The 18,879-nt window shown below is 42.8% G+C and overlaps 1 protein-coding gene across 1 annotated transcript in view; it reads left to right on the top strand.

Moving 5' to 3' along the window:
• The first annotated feature begins 1,263 nt into the window (after positions 1-1,263).
• DPCoAC (dephosphocoenzyme A carrier) overlaps positions 1,264-18,879 on the top strand; it is a 60,748-nt gene continuing 43,132 nt past the window's right edge. The window contains exon 1 of the mRNA XM_083137577.1: positions 1,264-1,381. The gene's annotated coding sequence lies outside the window, so the exon portion shown is untranslated. The remainder of the gene's footprint in view (positions 1,382-18,879) is intronic.

The raw sequence follows: 18,879 nt of genomic DNA on the forward strand, positions 1-18,879 counted from the left end.
CCCCCTCCTCTTTTTTGCTGGACACATTTTCATTTAAAATTCAAACACTACTATATTTGGAGATAGCCCTGATCTTGGTCTCAGCATACGCCACTGGTGTCAATATAAAGGTTTTTGTTTATCGTTTGTCTTTCAGGCAGATATTCATGGTGCACCAAACCTTTAGCATGAAAAAATGGGATCAACATTGTCTTTGGATCATCTTGCACTGAATCTCTGCCCTTCCGAAACCTTTTGTGCCATTCAAAGATACGGCATCTCGATAATGCCTTGTCACCAAATGCTTGCTGTATCGTATTCAATGTTTCACTAGGGGTTTCCCAGCTTAACACAAAACTTAAGGTTAACTCTCTGCTTGAAATGCACGTCCATCACGACACTTGTGTAACTTCCAACTAAATGTGCCAACAAGTCAAACAGTGGGCTGCTAAGCACAGCCCTGCCACCTAGTGTGTTTACATGGAAACACTTCCAAGGCCATTTCTATTCACAACACATATCAGGTGACTGAATAACACCCACTCCTTGTGTTTGAATATCACAGGTAAAGAATAAAAAATCAGTCCTGGAACTTTTCTGACAAAGGTTGCATAATCAGTACTCAAAAATATATTTTTTTGTGATTACAAATGACAAATCAAACTAACGAGGCTCGGGTGCCTTGGTCCCTAACAAGTATGTGTTTTGTGTCTTGCATTTGGGATTGGCCCTTTATCTTCATCTAATAGCCATTTGTCTCAGTGGTGGCACCGGAAAAAATAAATCGGGAGGAATGTGGGGAGGGGGGTATCTTCTTTGGGCAGTCTCGTTTATTTAACCCTAAATATCATACAAAAAGCGTGAGAGAGCATTTATTTGTAGTTTCTCTTGGTTGCTAGCTAGGACCGGATTGATCGGCCAGGGGCATCCGGATCTCTCCCTGGCACCGTCAATGATTCGTCATCGGTGCGATCCAAGAGTGGAAGAAACGCGTAAAAGAAACAATTATTTTTAACGACCTCAGATGAAACATCCACAAAATCAGTAGCGTGACAAGGGAGGGTTTCCTAAAATTTCCTACCACACACAAAAAAAGATCAACTAGCCAATCATAAAGAAACGGCAATCCCCTCTCATGAAATTCCTGAGCACACCACCAAATAAAATCGCGATGATGTCTCATGATAATACACTTTCGTGAACTTTGAAACCATTCAAAACAAGTAAAACTTCTCATGGTATGTAGGCTCTGACATACAGAGATAGTGTAGGACTGCAAATGGCTAGCATTACCTCGTTCCGTGTTCGCTTGCATAATAGTACGTCACGGCCTTGATTGTTATATTATGGACTTCGTCCTTTGACCTTGAGCTGTTGCGCACTTTTAAAACTTGTTTTCCAGGTAGGTCAAGACCACAACAGACAGCTGCTGTTGCCTACTGACTGTTAACTTCACGCTAAGTTTGCAACAGGTTGGAATATTTCCGATGAATGTTTGTATATGTGTGTGTGAATATGGGCGCGCAAGAGACGATCTCATCCTCCCTTTGTTGTCAAAAGAAGTACAGTCACGAGCACAAGTTGGCGGATGTAAACTGATACATGGGCTCCCCTCCCCGGTCCTGGATAAGGAAACATTGTTTACTATTGTATTTCCATCTTTTTTGTATCCACTTTCATTCATACCTCTTGTTTTTCTTCCCTTGTGGCTTCCTGCTCGATTTTTGCCTTCCTTTCTCACGCTTACATTTCCTTACTTTCTTTCTTCTTGATTATATATTTAACTACTTTCTCTCAGCCGTTCTTTGTCTCGTTTCCCATTTACTCTCTCTCTCTCTCTTCTTTCTTTCTCTTCTGTTACTTTTGGCTAATCGCAGAGATGATCATGAGTGATGAAATTGACGAAGGTACACTCACAAAGAACGCCCATGCCAGGATTCGAACCCGGGACCTCTGGCGTCGTAACGCGCTGTGCTAACCACTCCGCCACGGAGAAATAAACAAAATGAATCAATTTTCCTCTTCTTTTTCTGTCTTTCGCTTATTTTCTGCTCTCTCTCTCTCTCTCTCTCTCTCTCTCTCTCTCTCTCTCTCTCTCTCTCTCTCTCTCTCTCTTAAAAAAACTGAAATCTATCTTACGGCGTCTCGTAATCATTACATGATATCACACGGTTTTCAGTGTGTGTGTACGTGTGCATCACTTCAAAATAATAACCCGTTCAACACCCCCACCCCCCACTCCCTTAGATATTTTAAATTTTTCTATGGGCGCCCATGTGATCGATCACCTATCCAATTTTGACGTGATTGTACGTCTTCGTCGACACAACTACAGTAGCAAAGTCATGGGCGTCCGCAGGATTTTTCCCAGGGAGGGTCAAGCAAGGTTGTTTTTTTTTCGGGGGAGGGACCCCTTGCTCCCCTTCCGGACGTCTATTTCTAAACCCGAATCACTCAAACTGAGGCTAGTGGGCCACATCCGACCCCCGTTTTTTTTCTCTTACTCACTCACCTTACTCATAAAATCGAACTTTATTTTGAAGTGTTATTTTCAGAAAAGGGGTAATGGAATGTGACACAAGACTAGCCGCTCAAGTAGTCACTAGTCCTATGATGCTGCTCTAAGTTCATGCCTTTAGCCCCACCATTTGAAAAGGTTATTTCTAAGTACCGAAAGAAATGGGAACAAATATATTCGTATTTCTAAGAAGTAAACATAATAATAAAACAGACAGATCACAGATAAACACGCGGTGCCGAAATTTAATTTCGATTCCCTTCATTAAATATCACAAGCTAACGAATTCACTCTAAAACGATCATCTCAGTTTCTTTCACAGATAAAAAGAAGACAGATAAGATTGTCCAATACAGAAATAACATCAGAGCTAAGGCAATGTCCGAGAATTGTGATAAAGAATGATGCTTTGTCAAGCAGTTCAATCACATGTTTACTTCGCTCTGCCACTCAAGTTATTTTTGTTATATTAAACATAGCCACTCACGTTCAGTCAAGAAGTGCAGGAGCGGCCCGCTAAAAGAACTTAGTCCCCCCCCCCCACCTCTGTGTGTGTGTGTGTGTGTGTAGAGAGAGAAAGAGAGGCGTTCCCGCATGTAGCCAAATGGTCAGCTCTTTTGCCTTTTGTGCGAGCTCTTCCGGCGGGGTTTTCTAAAATTTCGGTGTTGACGCAGCATCGTGAGGACAATTAATTGGAGAACTACCTGAAAAATAAGAAGTAATGTCACCGGTCTTGAAAACCAGAAAACAACACCTATGGGACTCGACGCCCTGACCACGCGTCACTTGGCAGGAAGCTTTTTTTTTTACCAGTAAGAAAATGGGGCATTCGTTTCTTAAGTTGGTCGACCATGTTGCTTGGTCGATTTATGCTGAAATCAACTTTATTTTATTTTTTAAATCGAAATCCCAACCGAAATATAAAACCTTACACAGTTCCCTGTTTTTCACTATTTCCTTCTCTTATGATGCATCACAATGTAGTCTACAATCAAACTCCTCCATTACATACTCGGGGAAGTATCTGATACATGCAACTCTTCTTCAGAAAATCATCTTTGGCTTCATCACTATCATCATCTACCACAGATTCTCGATTATCTTCATTTCGATATGAATTCATCATTTCAAAATCACTCAAAGCCAAAGTATTCGTTAAAAGTTTTACAAAGGAAAGTACACGACACTAATAGCCGACCTCCGTGGAAGAGTGGTTATCACAGCGCTCTGCGACGCCAAGGTTTCGGGTTCGAATACCAGTTTGGGTATGAGCGTTCTTTCCTTTGTGAGTATCCCATCATCAATTTCATCACATCATCAACGTAGCCAAAAGTGGAAGAAAAGCTACGTAAAATAGCCAAATCAATCATCATCGACAATAATACTCGCGCAGGCTACCTGACTTTGCGAAGGAATAACACTGATATCAGGTGGAAACACACTCTCAGTAATGTACCGAGAGCCTATCAGCTTTACCGACACTGCTATTATCATTGCAAAGGCTAGACTACCGTTGTAACCCGCGCAATGGTCGTAGGGTTAAACAATTCAAATTATATGCTTATAATAGGCAGTGTATGAATATTTTGTACCGAATATATGCGAACCGTTGGAAGTAATTTTCCTATTTTATGTAATCTATCTGCCATTTTCCGGGTTAGCTACAAGTGGCAGAAAAGCGAAGTAAAATGAAATAAATGAACCAATCTTTAAGTTAATCGCGACGATTAATAATGATCAGATCGAATGAATTGACAGTCGCATGAGCTATGGCCATACGGGGGGACAAACGAAGAACCTTCGGTTCAAGGATTACGAGTCAATCACTCAACCAGCCCCGTAGCTAGATATTTTGACCCCCTAAGCAGGATTATATTTTGGAGCTCTGCCCCCTCCCCTTCATCAGTTTCATCACTCATCCTCACCGCGTCGCAATTAGCCAAAAGTGGCATAAGAACTACGCTAAGCCCGACCCTGTGGCCGAGTGGTTAGCAAATCGCGCTGCGACGCCAAGGGTCCCGGGTTCGAATCCCGGTCGGGCTTGGTTGTTTGTGAATGTCCATTCATCAATTTCATCATTTCATCACTCATCCCCATCTTCGCAAATTAGCCAAGAGGCACAAAACGCGAAGTAAAATAAACTAAATCAATCAATCAAGAACTACGCTAAAAAACAAAAAGCAAATCAAATCGAAAGGATATCTGATGATGTTGATAGCAATTTAGATTTTGCGTGCTCCACTCTTTCACACGAACAACTTGTCACAGGAAAACCGAAAACGTCTTCAGCACTTTACAAAAAAATATGTGTTGCGACGACTTAAGCCATTCCCCACGAAGTTGATTTTCACTTGCAGAACTCTTTAGAAGTTGGACTTCCGCATGCAGCTCAATCTCGGAGACACTGAATTCAGCAGAAGTAAACCTGAAATCTTAGGAAGAAGAAACTTTTGTAGCTGACTGTGTATGGGGGGAGGCAAATTTGCTTCCTGTGAGCGGGCCGTTGGCGATTTTGTTACGCCACTGATTATATATGTAAGATATTTATAACGTAGCAAACTAACAAAACGAACTTGAATTTTTTTACCAACTGGTTCAAAATATAAATTAATTGCAAAATAGTTGACACTGTTTTATTGTGTATTTTCTTTTAATTTATGCTTTTTATTAATATGGATCAATTAGAGTTCGTACTTATATTTGTCTTGCATTGTTGTTTTACTTTTATTGTGCATATTTTGTCATTTGAGAGAGAGAGAGAGAGAGAGACTAGATAGATAGAGATAGACTAGAGTAGATATGTTGTCTCTTTAAATAGAGAGGGAGTCGGACCCTTGGCGGAGTGGTTAGCACATCGCGCTACGACGCTAGGGTCCCGGGTTCGAATCCCGGCCGGGGCATGGATGTTTGTGAGTGTCCATTCTTCAATTTCATCGTATCATCACTCATCCCCATCTTTGCAAATTAGTCAAAAGTGGCACAAAGTAAAATAAAGCAAATCAATAAAATAAATAAAGAGGGAGGGAGAAAGCATACAACTCTCTCTCTCTCTCACATACAGACATTAGCCCTCATTCATCGTTGTTTTTTAAAATTTATTTTTAAATAAAGTATACTTGAAGTTAAAAATAATTGCTTATCTTCGTAATTATAACAAAAATACTCCCCCCCCCCGATTTTTTTGGGACGTTCAGGACAAGATTGTTGGTGAGGGGGGTAATCGCCCTGTCCCCCCCCCCCAGGATTTCGCACCCTGTTCCCAAGCAATATTCACTTGAGGAATAACCTCCGATATACGTAGCATCACAAGCAGTTGTAGAATCCACATCTGGACAACGCTTCAGACAGATAAAACGTTCCGCAGGGCGATTAACTACAGCCAACAGCTCATGGTGTCCACAGTCACTTGTTACGACAGCCATAATTGACACTTTCTTCCCCACAATCTTGGCTGCAGTACTTTTTATTATCAGACTGTGCAGATATGTTATAAGGTTTTGTATCCGGTTGCTGAGGTATGTAGCGTTTCGTGGAGCAGTGGAAGAACGAAGTGGGATATTCTAACTACATAAAATAAAATAATGCACCCCTGCCCCTCCCCCTTTTGCGTACTTGCTTACAACCATAACGTCTTAAAAATACTTCATATTTCTATAAAAGGGTATAATATTGTTTAATAACAGCGATAAGATTCCTCTAGACTAAATTTTTAAGTGAAAGTGTCTCCCATGCGCAAGACTAGGTCGAAACTAATTCAAAAATATGGATTGGCGTAATGACCATACAGTATTTATTCGCACTACTTTCCTAAAGCCCAAATGTTTAATATTTTGCACGTTGTGAAAGTTCATTTGATTTAAGTTTTGTTATTTAGCATCCATTTTCTGCGCCATTTGGCTAATTGCGACGATGAGGATGAGTGACGAACGCAGGGGACCGGTCAAGCTAACATTTTCACCATGAACGAGGTGGATTATTGGCGCCTCTACTTTCCACCGTGCCTTGTGCGACATTTTTTGTGAGTATCACGATGAAGAGACGTTCGCAAGGAACACCCATATTCGAACACGGGACCTCTGACCGCGCTGTGCGAACCACTTCGCCACGGACGTTGGCTATGAAAGTTCCTTGTTCATGGACGGCGACACCTTCACCTCACACCCACGTACACGCACGCATGCACACACAACGTGATATTTAATTGGGGGAGGGGAATTCCAGTATAGTGCTGGTCCCCAAAGAAACCTCACTTTACTTCAAAGAAAGTTCCGAAAGATCAGTTTTCCCCCTTACAACCATATATCAGGTCCACGTGGAGTCCAGTAAATCCTCCCCTGAAACCTTTTCCACCAATAGCGTCCGTCCAAGAAATGACAGCTCTCATCAACTCCACGTGGACTAAATGAGATGTTGCTAATTCAGTTTCTTTAGAGATTTTTGAACGCGAGGTTGCGATTATTTATCTTTGCTAGGTTGTGTTATTGTACTGTGCAATTTTTTTAATACAATATAAAGACCGTGGGAGTAAAACGTCGCAGTGAATGAATGGATGTCTAAACACTGCACGCAAAAGCGACAACAGCGCTTTGCCGAAAAACAGGTGGTGGCTCGAAACCAGAAACGGTTCCGGTCGGCTTCCTCTGGGGTTATGTCAAAGATGCCGAACTGCTGCTACGTTCAGGACTTGGGGTATAACTATTCTTGAATAGATCCCACACCCCAGTGAAAAAAATTAGCAACCAGAGGGGACGATGCAGAAACAAGAGGAGGGAATTCGCTTTCACCCCCTCTCAAATACCACCTTGTATGGATACATCGCGTGCGTGTGTGCATATCTTTACAATATATGAAAATCGGGAACAGTGGCGGCGCCAGGATTAATCATGTGGGGGTGCTGAGGGGGTGCGGAATAAAATTTAAGGGGTGCGATGTTGAAAATAAAGAAAGTATAAAATATGCATTCATGGAGAGGCGCAACCACGAATTTTTGTCTGGGGAAGAGCAAGTACCAAGATAAGCGTGCCAATAATAATAATAATAATAATAATAATGACAGTATTTTATTATTATTGTTGTTGTTAGTAGTAGTAGTAGTAGTATAGTAGTATGAAAGAAGTTATTATCCTCGTACATCACGCAAAAATGGGAGAAGTCGGTGCTAAAGCATTTGTGTTGGAATAAACGATTTCAAATATTTTTTCTCACGTTCAATTTCACATTAACTAACAATTAAAAACAAGCACACAAATTGTATTTTTGAAATACAGAAAATGCATGACGAATATAAATCTTTTTGTACATATGGCATGTTTAATTTTCATGTACAACATATGTTTTACACATATGTAACATGGAGCATCGTAAAAAATAAGAGCATGCATATGCAACATGTTAACACTAAATTGTGTACGTATTCAAAGTTCCTTTAACACACACACACATATTCGTATATATATTATTTAAATGCATTACATAATCAATTTATCCGCCTCGTAACAAACCAACAGCAAAAATGATATAAATTTCTCAAATGTGCGCGCATGTTTTCATCCAAACAATTGTCCATGCATTTAAGACCAAACTACTTAGCAGTAACAGTCTGAAGTACATACTTAGTCTCACTTCTCTCTCTGGTAATTTACAATGCATCACAGAAAAGAATAATGATATTGTTCGCTTCGCTCGCAAGAAAATTTGTACCAGGTGGTTATAATTAAAGTGACGGTGTTCAGAGTGGTACAGCACGGGCTGTAATGAGAGTAGCAGTCTAAAACTTCGTAGATATGCTAATGAAGAAATGCGCTCGTATGCTTCCTTCTCTTCCTGGGTAAGAGGCTCCATTGCTTTGTCTTCTCTTAGTAGAGGAGCGAATTGTATGGCCATCTGTTTCAAGGTTTGAACAAATTTTTGTGGAGCATCATTGCCGCGATGTAAAATAACATTGCCTGTGTTGTTGACCATCAATCCAAAAGCGCAGGCTTCGTGATGTAGAATTTCGGTGGTGCTCGATACGCTGGGATTCGGTTCGCAGATGGCGAGTGGAAGTTGGAAACTTTCAAAGTCGGCGCATATCACCAAGGGATGCCAGAGTAACGCCTTGTAGTTGGAAAATGTCATGTCATGAGAAGGCATTTTGATAGCCGTAGCCGGATGTTTACTACACATTTTATAATGATCTTGGAGTTCTTCATCAGCATTCTTTTATCCTCGAGCGTAGAATATACTCAGACATCTGTCGCACACTTGAATTTTATGTTGATGTGTGGTAATTTGACTTCTTGTTAATTTTGGAAGATTCTGAATTAGACAATAATGATAATTATCATCATCTTCGATCAGAAGTAATCTGATGACACGATTACTTTTAATGTTGCTATGTCTGAGAACGTAGATGGTGTTGTTTTTGTCTAATCCGAAGATGTGTACTGCTATACTTTCGTTTTTATCTGTCTTGTACTGTGCCTCAAATTTACTAATGTCTCGTAGATTTACAGGGTAATTAATACCAGCCATAGGTTTTTCAAATTCTGAGAGATATTCTGGCTTGTTGTAGTGGTATAAACAATGTTTGTCATTATTGGCTGGGTGATGATCGGCAATGATGCACCACAAAAAGCATCTGTTATCCTCATTTTGTATGTTGATTATGGCTTTCTTAGCGGCTATTTCCCGAGGCAAATTGATGTAGCTGGATGCTCCCATCGGGTTGTATCGTGCCACCTTCAAAGTTAAAGTGTGAGGCGAACCGCAAAGTGTCCAACCCGATCCACGTTGTTCGAAAGTCTCGTGCTTGTTCAACAAAGCGTCAAACATCTGGTTGCAAATGGCATCCACCTCATCGACGTCGGCGGCATGGAGGCTCTTTACACCAGTGTAATGATGGAAAGTTTCTCGCTCTTTTTTTACGTTTTCGTAAATGACGGAAACGATGAGGTGGATTTTCAACGAGCATTGCAACAAAGCTTCGGTGATAGACGAAATTAACTTGGTTTTGACCGAATGAAAAAAGTTGTTTAGATCAGATGTTTCTTCAGATTGGAAAGTCTCCTTGGTTAAAATATTTCTAATATTTTCGCCGGTACTTTTCTGCTTTTTTCGTGGCGCTTGATCGTCAACATCAAGCTCTCTCTTACTTGATCCTCCCCCATGCACATCCTTCCGATGTCTACTCAAGTGAGAGATGGATATATATTTCCCACAGTCGTCACATGCACGTTTCGCTTCCTTCTTCTCCATTTTTTTGCTAAGAAAAAAAAGATGAAGTTGCTAAATTGCACTCATTTTTTGCGGTGTTATTTATATTAGACCCCGAAACCATAAATGATCTACCATAGATGAAGTTACTATTTGTGGTGTTATTTATATTAGACCCCCAAGCATAAATAATCTACCATGGATGAAGTTACTATTTGTGGTGTTATTTATATTAGACCCCAAAACCATAAATGATCTACCATAGATGAAGTTACTATTTGTGGTGTTGTTTATATTAGATATGTTCTCAATTTTTTTCTTAAATAACCAGCATGAATCTCTTTGGTTTTCGAAAACAAACCAACATGGAGACTGTACACCACACGACGACAGATCTACCTTCCATGTTAACTAAACTCAATGGTCTACTGATTGTTCATCTCAACAGTATTTGGACGAAATTGGATGATGATGTGGGCAAGATGTTTTACGTCTTCAACAACAATTTACATTTTTACGAAATTCCGATCGGTGGGAAACTTCAAATCACCGTGAATCCGGAAAACGTAGGCGAAATCAAAATATCTACCGGCAAGAACATTTTTCGAATCAAGCACGACAAGATGCTTTCTAACATTACGTACGATGTTTCTGCAAGAGATTATCTTTACGTTCAACTCCTAGGAGATTACGATAAACTCATTCCTCTCTTCGTAGAATTACGTATCGTCTATCCTATTATAAATAACCGTTAACCAAAAATGCCTAACGACATTTTCGGCAACACCAAGCGTGTAGACCACGCAGAAGAGATTCTCATGTTGGACGTCCGAATTAAAAAGTTGAGGACCGATTTGATCGCTTTGCAGGAGACCTTAAACAAAAGTTTAGAGTCGGAAATCGCTACGCTCCAAACGCAATGTCTCGACCCCATTCTGAAAATCGATTCCGAACTGAAAACGCTCATAAAAAATTATGTCGACGTACCTTCTTACGACAGCGTTCAAAATATACAGTTGAGCGTGGATTTGCTTCAAAATGATTTGGCCAAATTACAGGAATTTCAATCGAAAAATGAAGATTTGGAAAAATTGAAACTCGAAATCGAAGAACGAACTTCCGCAATCGAAAAAAATTTCTCTGAACTTCAAACCGTCGTGAAGGATATTGATGTAGAACGCTTGCACGTCGTCGTTTCCAAATTACAAGAAGAATTCGCCAGCACGTTGGAAGAAATTAAATCCAAGTTACAGACTTTGGAAGATACCATGACGAACCTACCATCGTCAGACGAACTGCAGGTCATCGGCAAGAGCGTTGCGAACATAAAAATTCAATTGGAGGCTTATCAAGATTTCGAACACATTCAAACCACCATCGCTACGCTTCAGGCGTCTCTGGAGTTGATCAACGAAGAAATTAAAAATATTCACGCTGAAGCGAGCGCGTTGACGAGCATTCAGGACACGTTAATCACGGTTCAGCAGAAGATCGAATATTTAGAAAATTTGAACGTCGAATCCAATCTTGCTCATTTTCATCACGTACTCGACAACATACAGGGTGATTTGGAATCGTTACGGACGAGCGTACCTTCGAGCGAAGATTTGGAAAAATTGAAAACGGCCGTGACGGCACTATCCGAATCGAGCGACATCAAAAGTTCGTTGGGCGATCTCGAGAGTAGGGTGGCCAATCTCCCCACCTCCAAAGAATTACATGCTTTGAAAAGGAACATATCACGTATGCTGAAACGACTGGAAACGGAAACGGCGAACGTGGAACAGATTCGAGATGAACTTGCTTCGCTGGTGTCGACGCTGCCCACTTCGCAGAGCGTCGCCGATCTTCACATGCAGTTTACCGAGATGCGAAGCATCGTGAACGATCTTACCGAGAAAAGTTTGAAATTGAATCAAGTCGAGAACCTTCAGAGTATTGTCGTCAACATCAAAAATCAAGTTGGAGTGCTGGAATCCACGCAGGAATCGACGCTGGCCTTTTCGGTGCCAAGTTGCAAGAACTCAACGAAAACTACAAGCAGTTGAACGTGGAAGTGAAAATCAAACCGTCGTTTTCTGCCGTAACGGATACCATAATCGAGCATTTGCTGCCCATCGAAAATAAACTCGGACAAGTTCACAGTAATCTGCTCGGCGTCGACACTAAATTCGCTAAACTGCATTCTCTGCAAGCCATCGAAATCAACAGCGTACCCAATCAACAGAGAATCTCCACGTTCGTCGAAGGTAACAAACTGTACATGTTGCATCCTTATCATCCGTACTACAAGTTTCTCCTCGATGGCACGATTCAGATAAACGAATTTTCGTACTGGTCTCACGGTAGAAAAGCTAGCGTTCCCACCATGACTTTGATATCGAATCGTGGTGTCCAGAAAGCAGGAAACATTCCTCTGGCACGTTGGAACGAAACGCGCAACATATATGAAATACACGAAGACGAAGATCTTACCGTTTTCGACGTGAGTGCCGGCGATAAGCTGATCATTCAAAACACGAGCGAAGTGCCACCCTCTTTGAATCCCATCACGCTTGTGCTTCTCTTGAAACGTAATCTCTAAAAAATGTCTAGGCAAGCCATCGTCGAAGAATTGCATAAACCTGCACGCCGTAACTACGAACGTTTGGCTGTGGTAACCAAGGGCATCGACGACCTCTGGCAAAGTGACCTCGTGGAGATGAGTAGCGGCAATTTGAAAAACGTGCATAAATTGAACAAGGGCAACAAGTACCTTCTCACCGTCATAGACACGTTTTCGAAATTCGCATGGGCTCTGCCTTTGAAGGCGAAAACGGGAACGTGCGTCACGGAAGCATTCAAATTAATTTTTCGCGAAAGCGGCGGCAGACGACCTCGGTTTCTGCAAACGGACAACGGTAAAAAATTTTACAACTCCGTATTCCAAAAGTTTATTCAAAAACATGGCATTCGACATTATTCGACCTTCAGTCACATCAAAGCCACCATCGTGGAAAGATTCAATCGAACCTTGAAAACACACATGTGGAAACGATTCACGCTTCGGGGAAATTACAAATGGGTCGACATCCTGCCGGAACTCGTCGACACCTATAATGATACGGTGCACAGAACGATAGGCATGAAGCCAGCCGACGTTACCAAGTCTGACGAGCAGCGTTTAATTTCTACCGTTTACTGTCCAAAGTACACACCCACGACAAAAAAAGCTAAATACAAAATTGGAGACCAGGTGAGGATCAGCAAATTCAAACGCGCCTTCGAGAAGGGATTCACAAAAAATTGGAGCACGGAACTTTTTACGGTGGTTCGAGTTCTACCCGGAAACCGACACACGTATATAATAAAAGATAGTATCGGCGAGATTTTGAAAGGAAGATTTTACGAAGAGGAACTCTCTAAAACGAAACACCCCGACACGTACCTCATCGAGAAAGTATTGCGTAGGAAAGGTGACAAACTGTTTGTCAAATGGCTGGGACTTCCGGAAAAGAGTTGGATCGACGCGAACGAAGTGATCTTGTGAGTACGTGGAACGTGGTGAAGCGTCTACCGGATCCGGAAAGTCAAACGAGAAAAAAAAAGAACGGCAAGTTGCTTCCCGACAGCATCCGCTGTCTGATCGTAGGTCCTTCGGGGTGTGGGAAAACGACACTGCTCGTGGACAATTTTCTCCTCGCACCGAATTGGTTAAATTGGAAGAACAGGCACCTGTACGTGTTCTCGAAAAGTTTGGAGCAATCCAAATACCAGCAACTGATGAAACTGCACGATGGTCTGGACATTGCAACGTTTGCCTCGGAAATAAAACCACTCGACGATTGTCGTGAAAATTCAGTTGTTGTGTTCGACGACGCCATCCTGGAAAATCAAAATGAAATTCGCAACTTTTTCACGCAAGGTCGTCACAAAGGAATGGATTGTTTTTACCTAGCTCAAACGTTTTCCAAAATTCCAAAACAGTTAGTGCGCGACAACGCTAATTTTATATGTTTGTTTCGTCAAGATCACACCAACCTCAAGCATGCGTACGACGACTACGTAGGCGGAGACATGAACTACAATCAATTTTCGGAACGCTGCTGCTCTACTTGCTGGAACGGTGACGATTTCGGATTCGCGACGATCGACATGACGAGGAAACCCAACGATGGAAAATACAGAAACAAAATCAACGACTTTCTAAACGTTGCAACGTTGTGAGAAACGACGTGTATAAATAACGTCATGACGAAACGAAAAATCGAAGACGAAAATCTCAAGCTTCGCGATTACCTCGCGAAACGCTTCAAAGGTTGGAAATCCGAGAATCGCGGATTCTACGAAGAGAAGAAACGTCAGGATCAACCTGTGATCGATGCCATCAGCAGTCTAGGTAAAGAAATTAAAAGTGTCACGGAACAAAATAAAAATTTGATTAATGAACTCGTACCGCTCGCAGCTAAAAGTTACGCCGTACCCACGCCTATTTCGAGCATTCCTTCGACGCCGTTCGAACTGAAGGATGCACCGGCACGACGTCGAGCCATAGGTAGCACGTCGTCTTCGGATAAGATCGAGTTGGGACCTTTGGCACGAGACTACCTGAGCACGGGGAAATTCGACAAGGATGAAGTGTTCGGATTGTATCCCAGCATGGAAACCAGCGAAGGTGGCGGTGTGGTGTGGAAGATTGGGAAATCGAAGGTGACCTTCGAAGGCAACGACATTAAAGTCAATTTAGGCGACAAGGATAGTTGGACCAGGTATCCGGGTACGGTGGGACTGTGGGAACTCGTCGCCAAAAAGCAGCCGAAAGATTACACCGACGAAGATTACCAAAGTTACAAGGAAATTCTGATCATGACGGATGCCTTGTACCAGAACAACGACGCCTCGCAGAATAGGGTGAAATCGAGCAGCGGCGAGAAGTACAGGAATCTCATCAAACCGATTTGGAACCAGGTCAAAACGGGCAGCGGCGTCAAACGCTACAACACGTTACCCAAAGAATTCGTTTGGGTGGACGACGTGAGGAAGCTCGTGGACCGATTGTTGGTGATAGCCGGCGAGGAGAATGCAGGCAATCGTAATTTCTACAACGAGAAGGTTGGCATCGTGGACATGATCAGCACGAAACTTTCCAACTTCATCGTGAACGACGACAAGGGCATAGGTTACCTGATCAAAATCATCAACACGCTACCTCCGAAATTTTGGAACGTGGCCGAAGGAAAGGGACTCGTGAACGACATCATCAACAAGTTACCTTTCGAGATGCATCTACCTGGCTATCAGTACTGCGGACCGGGTACCAAACTCGAGAAAAGATTGGAGAGAGGAGACAAGGGTGTGAATCCGTTGGACGCCGCATGCAAAGATCACGACATCGCTTACAACACCACGCAGACGGATCTGGATGCACGTCACGAAGCAGACAGAAAGTTAGAGCACGCAGCTTTCGAAAGATTCGTGAGCAGAGACGCATCGCTGGGTGAACGGGTCGCCGCACTGGGTACCACCATCGCCATGAACACAAAACAAAAATTGGGGTGGGGTATATAAATAACATAGAGTAAAAAATAATAATAATAACAACATGTCTCGCATAACTGATTTGCCACCCGAGCTACTATCAAAAATATTCAAAAAGGTAGTTAACGGAGATGTTAATAAACTTGTGATCATGGCAAGAACAACGCCGGAATTTCGCATCCCTTGTGAAATGGTTCTCAAGAACCATCTTTGGGAGATCAGCGGCCTGAGGTGTGGTGATCTCAACATTCTGCTTTCGGCTGCAGGGGAAAAATTGAACGAAAGGTTAGACGAACTGGACGAGGCAAGGCAGGGAAGAAGACGGTACACAGTAGATTGGTACAAGTCTATGCAGGAGACAGAAGATATCATTACGCACATCATCGCGTTTTCCGAAGCACGGACTTTCTTCCTCTGTTAAAAATAATAATATATATACGTGTCAAAAAAAAACTTGATATATAAATAACACACATCGTGAAAAAAAATAATCTTTGGTATATATAAATAACACACATCGTGAAAAAACAATTAAATTTCTCTCTAACACTCTGAAATTTTTTTTGATATGACGACTGAAAAAATGAGTGATCTCCAAGCATTAAAACAAATGCTAAATTTGTCAGTCGAGTATGTAAAAATTCAGGAATTGGAAGTCGACAAACCTTACACGATAACTTCCGGTTCAATCGTTTCTACCCAGTATGGTCCCAAGGTACGCCTGTTGCTCAACGCACAATACAGTCTATTTTTACCAGATCGATACGCTAACATGTTATCTGACGAGAAGCTATCTATTTTAATCGAGAACAAAACTCGAATTGTGTACAAGGGGACAAAGGAACTTCTTGGCAAGAAAACGAAGCACGTAATAGAATTTGTGTAACGACTGCAAGGCCTTGAAAATATATAAATAACATACCGTAAAAAAACTACACAAGAAAAAATCTCAGAATATATATATAAATAACATACCGTGAAAATAACACATAGAGCATCAACATGAAGCCCAAGGGTGTCGTGTACCAGATACCATATTCGAATCTAAAAAATCTAGGTGCTCTCGATGGGTTACTCACCAAGAAACAACGCGAGAAGAAACGTTCTTGCTTGTCGAAAGGACACGGAATGAAATTGCTGCTCAGCACACCTCAATTGAAAAGATTGCAACGTTCACGGAAACAGCAAAAGATCGGAGGTTTCATATTCAGCATCCCGGCCATCCTGGCGGCATTGGGGGCCGTTGGAAGTTTGGCCGGCGGAAGTGCCGCCATCGCGAAAACAGTCATCGACTCGAAGAAGAACAAGGCGGAATTGGAAGAACAGAAACGTCACAACCTGGCCATGGAGAAGAAAAAGGGGAAGGGCGTGATGAGAAAGTTTAAAAAAAAGAAACAGAAGCACTCACCAACCGAGACATTGAATCTCTGATCGAACCGTTACAAATCAAACACTTCAGAGGAGTTTTCATGTCCGACTCGTTACCTTCAACCGCTAAAAAAAAAGAATGCGGCGTAGTCAACTTGGACGGTCAAGAAAATCCAGGCACGCATTGGATATGTTACCACAAAAATGATGATAAAGCATTCGTTTTCGATTCTTTCGGAGGTGTTCCACCTACAAATTTAATTCATTATCTGAAAACGAACAAAACCTCCGTATACTACAAAGACGAACGCATTCAAAATTTCGGAGACGTGAACTGCGGTCATCTCTGCCTCTCCGTGCTCGCGTTTCTCTCTAAAATAAATAACCCTACGATCGAGGATTTCCAGAAAGCATTGTGGAACCTCAAACAGCATCACTAGGATGGGCGTGTTCCATCTCACGAGCGAATCTTCGATCTTGAAACTCACGCTGCACGACGACATCGTCTATCCTAAATCCGTGGCTCTGCGTGCATTCTACAGCATGTACCTCATACCCAATGTTACGCAGCACAACAACAAAATTAGCGTCGGAAGCGAACACATCGTCGTCACGCCAGGACAATACAATCTTTCCACTTTGCAAGCTCAATTACCCAAAGGCACATACCTTTCTCAAAATTCGGTCACGCACAGAGTGGAAATCCTATCCGCGACGGAGACCGTGGACCTGGGCACCATGGGAGAACTTTTAGGTTTCGAGAACGACACCAAACTCGAAGCTGGCATCAAGCACGTGGCAACCAACATTCCTAAATTCTTGGCCATAGAGACTCTGAACGTACACTGTAACGTGGCGGAAGGCATGATCACGAAATCTTCGGACGGATTGTTAGGAAGTCACAAGCAGACGGGAATCATAGCCACTTTCAAACCAAGTTCCGAGTTCATGGAACCGATCATCTACACGCCCTCTTCACCGATCTATTTTCCAGTATGTCGCAACCGCATAGACGACATAGAGTTGGTGGTGACGAACGAGAAAGGAGAGGTGGTGGATTTCGCAGGTGCCACTACGACGGCCATCGTGGAGATCAACGTATAATAAATAACCATACATGTAAAATGGAGCAAATCGAAAGTTACGAATTGCAATCTTTCCCTCCCAACCGTCGCACGTTCGCCAATCTGAACGAAGCGAACAGGGAGATCGAATACGACGTGGACGTAGGCGACGGGTTCGTTCATCCTCACAGAGCGGACCTCTACCTTCAATTCGACGTGGTGAAGAAGGAAAGCGGAGACGCGTTTCCCGCAGCAGCAAACTTGATACTCGTGGACAACTTCGTGCCTCACCTGTTCTCGCAGGTGGAGGTGAGGAAACACAACACCGTCATCGACAGAATAGATTATCCAGGCATCACGTCGACGGCAGTGGGAACGTTGAAATTATCCAAAACGGACGCAGCGTACTACCAGGCCGGGGGATTCGAAGCCGGGACCAAAATATCGACGAAAAGTCACACAGTGCTCTTTCCCATGCGTCTGCTGCCTGGTTTCTTCTCGGACTACAAGGAGATCATGTGGAAGGGAGGACTGAGGGTCACGTTTCGAAGAGCGGCCAACGACAACGACGCACTAATGCGATACGCTACTTTGGGTCCGGACGGCACCACGCCGATAGCCAACACTCTACCCGAAGCGGCGAAATGCGTCATCCGAAGCATGGAATTGAGAATGCCGGTGGTGGAATACGAAACGAACTACGCCCTCAAGTACAAAGCAGAGATCTTGAAAAATCCGCAGGTGCCGATTCACTTTCACGGTTACCAGTGCGTGCAGAAGATGGCGTCGGGAAGTCACATGGAATTCGACGTGACGACGCAGTTCAACAACATACAGTTCGACATGCCAGATTTCGTCGTAGTGCTTTTTCAGACCGGGCGCGATAACAACCAGGAAAAAGATTCCAGCAAGTTCGACGACTGCAAGATCAAGAACATTTATCTCAAGAATGGACGCAACGAAGTGTTCCCGCGCGAGAATTACAACCTCGACATGACAAAAAACGATTACCTCAAACTTTACGAAGCGTTCTCGGCTTACAAACGCGTGACCGAGGGAAGCGTGGACATGTACTACACGCCCAGCGAGTTCAAAGCACGGAGACCCATGACCGTCATCAACACATCTAAGAGAAAGAAGGTTGTGGTCAACGATCGAACCAACATCAAGGTCGTCTGCGAGTTCCACGATGCCTTGCCCGAGGATACCCTATGCAGTGTCATCCTGATTGCAGAGAAG

The sequence above is a fragment of the Lepisma saccharinum genome, chromosome 1 (genome assembly GCF_977018435.1).
Source record: "Lepisma saccharinum chromosome 1, izLepSacc3.1, whole genome shotgun sequence".
Lineage (NCBI taxonomy): Eukaryota > Metazoa > Arthropoda > Insecta > Zygentoma > Lepismatidae > Lepisma > Lepisma saccharinum.